The sequence below is a fragment of the Microcaecilia unicolor genome, chromosome 12, assembly GCF_901765095.1.
Source record: "Microcaecilia unicolor chromosome 12, aMicUni1.1, whole genome shotgun sequence".
Classification (NCBI taxonomy): domain Eukaryota; kingdom Metazoa; phylum Chordata; class Amphibia; order Gymnophiona; family Siphonopidae; genus Microcaecilia; species Microcaecilia unicolor.
Genome location: NC_044042.1, coordinates 22,340,203 through 22,349,446, shown reverse-complemented (window position 1 = coordinate 22,349,446; position 9,244 = coordinate 22,340,203).

Below are 9,244 nucleotides of genomic sequence, written 5' to 3'. Positions count from 1 at the left end.
GTGGCAAAAAGTGGCCTGTGGTAGTGTGGGCGGGTGTTTTTGGCATGCACTGGGCTAGTTTTTACTGCGACAGAGAAAAAGACCTTTTTATCAATGGGCCTTTTGGGAAAAGGGCCTGTGGTAAAATTGAAAGCAGCGCATGCCTATTTACATCCTGAGCCCTTAATGCCACCCATTGATCTAGCAGTAAGGGCTCCCGCACTACACACATGGTGACCAGTTGGCATGCGCCGATTAACGCCGGAAACGCCGCGCACAGTAGCAAATAAAAAAAATAATTTGTCCCGGCGGTATGGACAGGTGCCAAATTTGAAATTACCATCGGGGGGGGGGGGGGGGGGGCGTGCTAGCCTGGCGGTAGTCTCATTTTGGCGTACACTGCACATGCATAGATCCTACTACGCCTTTGTAAAAGGGCCCCTCATTTATTTATTTCTTTTTATTTTATTTATTGGGAGTAGTTATTATCTGCCTTTATGAAGAGATTCACCCAAGGTGCCATACAGCAAGTAGAGTTTAACATAAAACGTACAATTTTGTTAGCAACATAACAATAGTAAAATGACCAAATATAAACATAAATACAATAAATGAGGTAAACCTGAAAACAGTAAATTGAAACCTAATAATAGGACTACCATGAAACAGGATCAAAAATACACACCTTTAACAGCACTGATAACAGAGACATAATACGATGTCAGCATAATACTAATGACATATCTACTAAGCACACATTAGAACATTCAAATAACACAGCTACGATACTAATGCTTTACTATGGATTTGAATGTGCTGTGCACTGGTGTTGTCTATGCGAGACTTTGCGCACAGTGAGCTTGTGCGCCTTTGGCGTAGCTATGTGGGGCCTGGGGCCCCATAGATTTGGCCCTGGACCCCCTGTCGATGACCCTCTCGACCCCCTCCCACCACCAACCCGCCGTCGCCGTGGGCTACCTTTGCTGGCAGGGGATCCCAATCCCTGCCAGCCGAGAAGGTCCTCTTCTTCCCGCGAACGCTTCATTCTGTTTCCGATGTCCTGCACGACAGAAACAGAACGAAGACTTGCAGATCAGCCAGCAAGGTCCTTTTCTTCTGGCGCAAGGCTTCGTTCTGTTTCTGTGAGTTTGACATCCTGCACATACGTGCAGGATGTCAGACTCACAGAAACAGAACGAAGCCTTGCAGCTTAGCCAGCGAGGTCCTCTTCTTCCGGCGCAAGGCTTCGTTCTGTTTCTGTGAGTTTGACGTCCTGCACATACGTGCAGGATGTCAGACTCACAGAAACAGAACGAAGCCTTGCAGATCAGCCAGCGTTTCTGACATCGTGCAGGACGTCAGACTCACAGAAACAGAACGAAGCCTTGCATATCAGCCAGCGTTTCTGACATCGTGCAGGACGTCAGAATCACAGAAACAGAATGAAGCCTTGCAGATCAGCCAGCGTTTCTGACATTGTGCAGGACGTCAGACTCACAGAAACAGAACGAAGCCTTGCAGATCAGCCAGTGTTTCTGACATCCTGCACGTTGTACATGCAGGACGTCAGACTCACAGAAACAGAACGAAGCCTTGTTGCTGGCTGATCTGCAAGGCTTCGTTCTGTTTCTGTGACTCTGACGTCCACGTCAGAAACAGAATGAAACCTTCGTGGGAAGAAGAGGACCTCCTCGGCTGGCGGGGATTGGGGTCCCCCGCCAGCAAAGGTAGCCCACAGCAATGGCGGGGGAGGGCTGGCGACGGGAGGGGGGTCGTCAAAGTTGGTAGCAGCGGTGCGGGGGGGGGGGGGGGTCGGCAATGGCGGGGGGGGGGGGGTCGGCAGCACCGGGGGGGGGGGGCTAAAATGTGCCCCCTCACCTCTGGCTCTGGACCTCCCTCCCACCGAAGTCTGGCTACGCCCCTGTTGTGCGCAAAACCCATTTCTTTCATAGGATGACCACAAAATTGTGCGCTAATGCCTAGAGCACTTTGTTGCATTTGGTCTGAACAGTCAGGGAGCTTCCCACATCCATTCGCAGCATGAAGAACTGAACTGGCAGTTAACAATTGATTTCGTAATGGAAATGTTTTGGATGAGGTTGGGGGTAGGAGAGGGAAGGAGCCTAGTTAATCATTGCCTTCCTTTGAGAAGAATGATGCTATCTGCAGTGGGAAAATGAAACCAAGTATGGTAAACAGGCCCTCTGTTTTCCCATGGCAGCACCGTCAGGTTCGTGACAAGCTGGGCTAATATTCACCTGCGTGTCACCGCTGCCGACCCAGCAGGGTTATCTGCCTACCAAGAATAAACACCTCAACTGTTATTACTGGCCCAAAATCAAACACCACAGAGGGAGCGAGCTCAGCTTTTAAGGATGAATTCATCACCGATTTGCTCTGGCATTTTTCTAGAAAAAAAAATCCCAAGATATTTTATTACTCAATGTAGAATAATGGAAGGTGATGTAGTAATTAAGATTCAGGAGAAGTCATAGGGCCATGGGGTCAGGAGTCCTCTGTGCTACTGACTCTGTCTCAGAGCCTGGGCCAGTAACTTTGGGATTCTCCCATTTAGCATCTTTGGGAAAACGTGGGGCATAATCGAACGGGGACGACCATCTCTATAACAGAATAGAGGAATTCTATAAAGTGATACCTAGAAATAGATTTATTTATTTATTTATTTTGGACGCATTTTTACCCCCACATTTTTCCACATAAGCAGGCACAATGTGGCTTACACAAATTCAAGAGGATACAATACAATACAAAGAAGGCACAGATTTGGAGTGTGACAGGAGGAGAAGGAACATGGGATGGCACAGGCTAAACATTGGATTCAGGGCCGTGCCAACACGGTAAGCGAGGTAAGCATGGCAGGGGGGCACTTCCCTCTGGGGGGTGCCGCCGCACCATGCTCACCTCGCTTGCCCTCCCGCTCCCATTGTTCAACTTCCCGCCCTCTTCTCCCCCCCCCCCCAACATCCCTTTTCTTTTTTTTTCTTTTTAAATTTACCTCTGTGGCGGTCCAGCAGCGCAGCGTCAGTGAAGGAGGTGGCGCTCCCGATGTCTCTAGCCTTCCCTTCGCTGTGTTCCGCCTTCTTCTGACGTCAGAAGAAGGCGGAACACAGCGAAGGGAAGGCTAGAGACGTCGGGAGTGCCGCCTCCTTCACTGACGCTGCGCTGCTGGACCGCCACGGAGGTAAATTTAAAAAGAAAAAAAGAAAAGGGATGTTGGGGGGAGAGAAGAGGGCGGGCAGTTGAACAATGGGAGTGGGAGGGCAGGGGAGAGACGAGAGCATGGGTGCGAAGGGGGAGGGGAGAAGAGGGCGGGCCAGGCCAGGCCAATTGGGACATGATGGGACATGGGAGCGAGAGGAGAGAGAGGAGCATGGATGCGAGGGGGGGGGTCATGGAAGGGAGAGAGGGGAATTGCTGGATAGGGAATAATGGAGGGTGACAGAGGAGCATGGATGGGAGGGGCAGGGCTCAGGGAGCGAGGGGAATTGCTGGAAAAGGATGAATGAAGGGGGCAGGGGAGCATGGATGGGCATGGATTGGGAGGGCAGGGCTCAGGGAGAGAGGGGAATTGCTGGAAAGGGATGAATGGAGGGGGCAGGGAACAGAGGAGCATGGATGGGCATGGATTGGGAGGGCAGGGCTCAGGGAGAGAGGGGAATTGCTGGATAGGGATGAATGGAGGGGGCAGCTGACAGAGGAGCATGGACGGGCATGGATTGGGAGGGCAGGGCTCAGGGAGAGAGGGGAATTGCTGGAAAGGGATGAATGGAGGGGGCAGGGGACAGAGGAGCATGGATGGGCATGGATTGGGAGGGCAGGGCTCAGGGAGAGAGGGGAATTGCTGGATAGGGATGAATGGAGGGGACAGAGGAGCATGGATGGGAGGGCAGGGCTCAGGGAGAGAGGAGAAATTGCTGGACATAGAGGGGAGGGAAGAGAGATGAAGGAGATGAAATGAGGGAAAAGGAAGAGAGGAGAAAAACTGCACATGGATGAAGAAAATAGGCAGAAGCTGAGGACCAGAAATAAAGAAGAAAGGAGGAAAGGAAAGAAATAAATGGAAAGGAAGCCCTGGAAACGGGGTTAAGAGGACAGATAGCAGCAGAATCAGATACTGGGCCAGCATAATCAGAAAAAGAAAGTCACCAGACAACAAAGGTAGAAAAAAATCATTTTATTTTCATTTTAGTGTTTGGAATATGTCCACTTTGAGAATTTACATCTGCTATCTTATTTTGCAATGTATAGCATTTTGTTTCTAAGAATATTGCTGACAATTCCTGTCAGTGTGGCAAGTGGTGAGTGATCATTTTCACGGGGGTGGGGGGGGGGGGGAGAGGGCCACCGCCAACTGATAGTCTGCAGGGGGGCGCCAGAGACCCTAGGCACAGCCCTGATTGGATTAGTCAGTGGAATATGCCTTGTCGAATAAGAATGTTTTTAAGGAGTTCTTGAACAGTTGATGGTCGACAAGCTGTTTGAGCTGTTTTGGCAGGACGTTCCAGGATTTTGGACTGATGTAGGGGAAGGACGAAGCGGGTCTTGTATTTAACATTCCTGCAGGTGGGGTGATGTAAAGTGAGGTAGGTCCTTGCAGATGCTAGGGCATTCCAAGATGGGAGATCGATTAAATGAAGCATGTATTTAGGGGCTTCCCCATATATGATCTTGTGTGTTAGTGAGCAGCTCTTAAATGTGATACGGTCCTTTACTGGGAGCCAGTGAAGTTGAAAATGTAGAGGTTGAGCAGGGACAAAGCGCGATTGCCCCAGGATTAGCCTAGCAGCCGTGTTTTGAACTGTCTGAAGCCTTTTCAGAACATAGTCCAGACAACCAGCATAGATCCCGCTACAGTAGTCTACATGGGATAGGACCAGCCAATGAACAAGGGTACGGAAAAGCTCTCTAGTTATGAAATGCCTGACAAAGGTGCCATCAAATTGGTAGTTCTACATAGTAGCCTAGTGGTTAGTGCAGTGGACTTTGATCCTGGCGAACTGAGTTCAATTCCCACTGCAGCTCCTTGTGACTCTGGGCAAGTCACTTAACCCTCCATTGCCCCTGGTACAAAATAAGTACCTGAATATATGTAAACCACTTTGAATGTAGTTGCAAAAACCTCAGAAAGGTAGTATATCAAGTCCCATTTCCCTTTCCCTATTTGAAATTCTATATGGAATGTTGCTGTTGCTACTATTTGAGAGGAATGTTGCTACTATTTGAAGATTCTACATGGAATGTTGCTAGTGGAGGAGTAGCCTAGTGGTTAGTGCAGTGGACTTTGATCCTGGGGAACTGAGTTCAATTCCCACTGCAGTTCCTTGTGACTCTGGGCAAGTCACTTAACCCTCCATTGCCCCTGGTACAAAATAAGTACCTGAATATATGTAAACCGCTTTGAATGTAGTTGCAAAATACCACAGAAAGGCGGTATATCAAATCCCATTTCCCTTTCCTTACATGGGCTAGATGCTATTCTGTATGGTACTGCCTAAGTGCTATAGGGCCCCTGTTACCAAGCTGTGGCAAAAGGGGGCCGGTGCTGGCATGTGTTTTACACGTGCAGCGAGGCCCCCTTTTACTGCAGCTGGTAAAAGGGAAGTCGTACCTTCCTGCAGGAAATGGTTGTGTGGCAAGTAAAGCATTTGCCACACGGCCATTTCTGGGGGAGCCCTTACTGCCACCCATAGTGGAATTAGAAAAGGTAGGGAAGACCGACGAAAATGATAAAGGGGATGGGACGACTTCCCTATGAGGAAAGGCTAAAGCGGCTAGGGCTCTTCAGCTTGGAGAAAAGACAGTTGAGGGGAGATATGATAGAGGTCTATAAAATAATGAGTGGAGTGGAACGGGTAGACATGAATCGCTTTACTCTTTTCAAAAATACTAGGACTAGGGAGAACGCAATGAAACTACAAAGTAGTAAACTTAAAATGAATTGGAGAAAATATTTCTTCACTCAACAAGTAATTGAACTCTGGGATTAGCTTAGCGGGGTTTAAATAAGGTTTGGATCGCTTCCTAAAAGAAAAGTCCATAAGCCATTATTAAGATGGATTTGGGGAAAATCCACTACTTATTTCTAGTATAAGAAGCATAAAATGTGTTGTACTGTTTTGGGATCTTGCCAGGTAACCTGGATTGGCCACTGTTGGAAACAGGATGCTGGACTTGATGGACCTTCGGTCTGTCCCAGTATGGCAATACTTATGTTCTTATGTTCTTTTGGTTGTATCAACAGAACGATGATATATGAAATCTATGACCCTTTATAATTTGCCATAGCTGTAAAAAAAACTATTTTCTATTTATTATCTATTTTCTATTTATTATCCTCCACCCCATGACGCCTGAAACACTTCTTCCTTTGACTATAACACAACTTTGCATTTGTTATCAACCGTAATGGCAATCGCCACTACGATACTTTGTAAGCCACATTGAGCCTGCAAATAGGTGGGAAAATGTGGGGTATAAATGTAACAAATAAATAAATAAATAGCCAAGGACTGTTATCATTAATGTGTGGCCATTTGAAAAAAATTACGTTCTGTGAGCACTTACTGTCACCTATTAAGGTACGGTAATGTTGACACATTATCTGCATAACATAGGAAAGCTCACTCTCTGCCCATGACATGCCGCCTAAAAAAAAAAATTAGCATGCTGTTAGCGTGCGCACATCCCCAAACTAATACAGAACACATCAACATTTCCCTTTTAGGTTTTTATTTAATTACATTAGGCATACATTAGCATCTAATGCAGCTTAGTAAAAGGGCCCCTCGGTCCTATATCATAGGGCCCTAATTTGGCATGGCTTTGGCCCCATCTGATGATCAAATTGTTAACAGTTCAAGATAAGGAATTCCACCAAGCGGAACCCAGCAGCTAATGTGTTCTGACTTGCTTACACACCAACCAATAGTTCAGTTCAGTTGCCATTATTAAATCTCATGTTGGCTTATATAAACAAAATAATTTCTGCCAAAGCACAGGTGCTCACAATTATGCCTTTTAAAAGGCGATAGACAAGAATCATCAAAAACAAGCACAACAGACATAATTGTATTTTTAGCAATTTAATTGTAAAATATATTCATTTCAATAAATGTAGGAGAACTATATAAGAATTCTCATATTTACTTAAACATATTAAAACATATTTACAATGCATAATATACAAAAAGGTCTTCATAATTGTAAATATATAAAAGGAAATTATACCAGTCCAGCTGAAAAAAATAATTTTGAAAAGGGACAAGTGCTTCCATATCATTACAATTAAACATACCAGTGAAAAAAATATATATTTACAGGTATTTATATTACAGAAATTGGGTGCACACAGATACTTCTTGTACAGTAAGATTCAGAAGACCCACTATTTGATGGAACTGAAAAATATCTGGTAGCAAATTATTTTTGCAGGAATAAAATTGGGAATAAAGGACAATATTCTTAGTGGTCCAGTTTACTAAAGATACATTAAACAGACTGTGCTGAATATAATTCTTCCACATGGTCAGAACGTGCCATTAAGGGGGGCTACAGTTATTTTACACTTAACCTGGGTTATTAGTAATTAAGTCTTATTGTATAAAATGGAACCTGTGAGAAAATAGCACAAGTTAGTAGTACAATAACCCATCTTAACAATTAACTTCCCCAGAGTTTCAGTCTCTGGTAACCAGAGCTGTGATTGTGATGTCATAATGCCACATTCCACCAATGCCTAAGAGCCAACCTCATCAGTGATGTCACAATGGCTTGATTGCCCTATACTTGACTCATTTTTATTACATACAGCAGTGATTATGATTGCTAGAGACATTTCTTTTTTCTTTAAGGGGAGAGTTATCAACGTGGGCTCCCCATTAAGATGTGTTAGCAACAAAATTTCATTACATAAAATGGGACCTGTGCTAAAATTGCACATTAATGGTAAAATAACCCATCTTAATGGGTTATTAATGCTGATAACTTCTCCCCTAAATGACAAAACAGCACATCCTTGGGTTTTCTTTACTTATGCACCCCCACTACATGCTGGTATTGCACCTGTCGGTGGGAAAAGAAAGGTTATACCGACCTGAATGCAACAGGGTTGAAAAAACCCAGCACCAAGTTATGGTTGTGCCACTGTTTGAAAACCTCCACTGCTTGAAGTACCCCAGTTGTCCAGTGCAATTAAATTACATCCTTTTGTACACGTTCCCACCTTAGTACAACAAGATTCTATAGTTGTCACTCTGTCAGTCTCCTCTATTATTTTTATTTTGTTGGTAAAGCTAGAGATTAACTGGGGACTACAATATTGATTCGTTTAGTTTATGTTTCATTTTACTAGCCAGCACAGATTTTACTTTTTAAAAGGCCATGGGCTTCTTTTACAAAGGTGCGCCAGTGATTCCTGTGCGACAAATGAGAGAAAGCCCATAGGAATTGAATGGGCTTCCTCTCATTTGCCGTTCCAAGAATCAGTAGCGCGGCTTTGTAAAAGCCCCCTATGTGTTTTGATGTGCCTGCTTGTCTGTCTGTCTGTCTCTCTCTCTTTCATTGGCAAAGTTTAAAGAGAGCTTTCTATATATAAACAAACTGTATTTGGGGCATAGTTATCAACATGGGCTACCATTAAGATGTGTTATTTTACCACTAACTTGTGTTATTTTACAGTGCAATAGCACATCTTAACAGCAGCCCTTATTGATAACTTACCCTCTAAATCTTTATAACAAAAATAAATATATCTACACATAAAATCTGCTATTTTTGTACTAGACTGTGGGCTTGGTCTTTAAAACCTAACAAGGCTTTAGAAATATCATTGGAGAGACAGAAACCTCAGATACACTGATTTCCTCTTCTGGAGTGGTCTTGAGCATACTTTCTCCAGGAATGGCCTTGGAGTCACTTTAAAAAGTGTACTTTCTGGCTAGCTAAGAAAGCAATCCAAAAATCTCCCAAATAGAAGGGATGTGCGTTCACTATCATTCATTCAGTTTGTGTGGATACCTTAAACGTTTTATGTATGAAACGTGATCGTGTGTGCATACATTGTGAATTAATGTGTGTATAATCAGTTTGGGCCCATAAAAAAAGTTTAACGCACATTAAAAAAAAAAAAAAAGTTATTAAAATGAATGTGTGAAACAAACCAAAAAAAAAGACACCCAAAAATCAAGAACATTTTCAGAAAAATCAGAAAGCATAACAAAAAGTGTATGGTATTGCTCATCCCTAC